The sequence below is a fragment of the Syngnathus floridae genome, unplaced genomic scaffold, assembly GCF_059516105.1.
Source record: "Syngnathus floridae isolate MCC-2025c unplaced genomic scaffold, RoL_Sflo_1.0 HiC_scaffold_218, whole genome shotgun sequence".
NCBI classification, from domain to species: domain Eukaryota; kingdom Metazoa; phylum Chordata; class Actinopteri; order Syngnathiformes; family Syngnathidae; genus Syngnathus; species Syngnathus floridae.
This window is the reverse complement of record NW_028284207.1, coordinates 15,001-17,271: the sequence shown is the minus strand read 5'-3', so window position 1 is coordinate 17,271 and position 2,271 is coordinate 15,001.

Genomic DNA, 2,271 nt, shown 5'->3' with positions numbered 1-2,271 from the left:
CCACGGCTAATCTAGCGATGCCCGCGTTGGACGGTCACACCGCACGACAGAGCGGGGCCTGCATCCGGCGCGAGGCGGCCTTCAGGCACGTGGTTCGAGACGACCTCACCCGCCCTAGCCCGGAGCGGAAAGACTTTTCAAAGTCCAAGGAACACTGGCAGAATGGGAGGACCGGCCGCCTCCTTAAACACAGGCCGGAGCGACCGAGCGGGATCAGCGGCCCGCGCGCAGGGTCTTTGAAATGTACAAAGTCCTAGGGACAATGGCAGAATCGCTCGACGGCCGTCTGCTCCCGGCGGCCGCGGTGAAGGGACTGTACACCCCACCCGGGGACGGCTGTCTGCTCCCGGCAGCCGTCCTTCCCCCCCACCCCACACGTTGACCGACACCGGCCGAGGGCGAAAGGCTCGCGGTGTGGAAGGATCGTGGCCACGGCTAATCTAGCGATGCCCGCGTTGGACGGTCACACCGCACGACAGAGCGGGGCCTGCATCCGGCGCGAGGCGGCCTTCAGGCACGTGGTTCGAGACGACCTCACCCGCCCTAGCCCGGAGCGAAAAGACTTTGAAATATTCAAAGTCCAAGGAACACTGGCAGAATGGGAGGACCGGCCGCCTCCTTAAACACAGGCCGGAGCGACCGAGCGGGATCAGCGGCCCGCGCGGAGGGTCTTTAAAATGTACAAAGTCCTAGGAACAATGGCAGAATCGCTCGACGGCCGTCTGCTCCCGGCGGCCGCGGTGGAAGGACTGTACACCCCACCCGGGGACGGCTGTCTGCTCCCGGCAGCCGTCCTTCCCCCCCACCCACACGTTGACCGACACCGGCCGAGGGCGAAAGGCTCGCGGTGTGGAAGGATCGTGGCCACGGCTAATCTAGCGATGCCCGCGTTGGACGGTCACACCGCACGACAGAGCGGGGCCGCATCTGGCGCGAGGCGGCCTTCAGGCACGTGGTTCGAGACGACCTCACCCGCCCTAGCCCGGAGCGGAAAGACTTTGAAATTTTCAAAGTCCAAGGAACACTGGCAGAATGGGAGGACCGGCCGCCTCCTTAAACACAGGCCGGGCGAAAAATATGCGAATGTTGGGTCTCATCCAAGAAAGGGAGTTACCGGCCGCCTCCTTAAACACAGGCCGGGCGAAAAATATGCGAATGGTCCATCCAAGGAAGGAGGACCGGCCGCCTCCTTAAACACAGGCCGGGCGAAAAATATGCGAATGGTCCATCCAAGGAAGGAGGAGCGGCCGCCTCCTTAAACACAGGCCGGAGAGATGGAGCGGGATCAGCGGCCCGCGCTTTGAGCGACCACCGGCCGAGGGCGAAAGGCTCGCGGTGTGGAAGGATCGTGGCCACGGCTAATCTAGCGATGCCCGCGTTGGACGGTCACACCGCACGACAGAGCGGGGCCTGCATCCGGCGCGAGGCGGCCTTCAGGCACGTGGTTCGAGACGACTTCACCCGCCCTAGCCCGGAGCTGAAACTCTGCGAATGTTAACATCCAAGGATGGAGGCAACGGCCGTCTCGTTAAGCTGAGGCCGGAGGAAAGTCTGCGGATTCGGGGCATCCAAGGCAGATGGAGGTGCCGGCCGCCTCGGTAAACAGAGGCCGGACCGACCGACATGCGACCATGACCCGCCTTGGTAGGGCCCCCACCGGCCCCGGCTAGCGCCGGCGTTGGGTGGACGGTTCCTCCCCACTTGCGGGTCGCCCTCTAGCGCTACGGCCGCCGCGCGAGCGCGCGCTCCGACGCCGCCCCCGCAGGCCTAGCGCGAGCCGTACGGCAGCGAGACCGAGACGCCCCGATTCCACGCACGCACCTAGCGGTCATCAACGGAGGCCGAGCGCGCGATCCGACTCGCGGCACGCCACGTGGGCGTCCGCCGGCCGCGCCGGTCTACCGCGAAAGATGTTTCTCAAACCCTCGCCTAACCTAGGGACGGCTATCTCGGGAAGCCGCCCCCGCATCTGCACCTATCCGCTAAGCCCTCCCGACCACCGCGAAGCGGGAGGACGTCTATCGTGGCCGCCGGGGCGTATGACCCCTCCGCGTGAGGCGTGCGGGCTCGGGTGGGCCGCAACGACCGAGTCTGACTCGGACGGGGCGCAGCTTCCCTCCCGGTCGCAGCATCAAGCGCCGATCGCGCGACGTCACCAGCCCCCCGGGACGGTTCGTCGGGAGCACGGTACAGGCACGTAGCTCACTCTCCAGCTGGCCGCAGCGGGCCGCACCGACCGAGTCTGACTCGGCCGGGGCGCAGCTTCCCGTC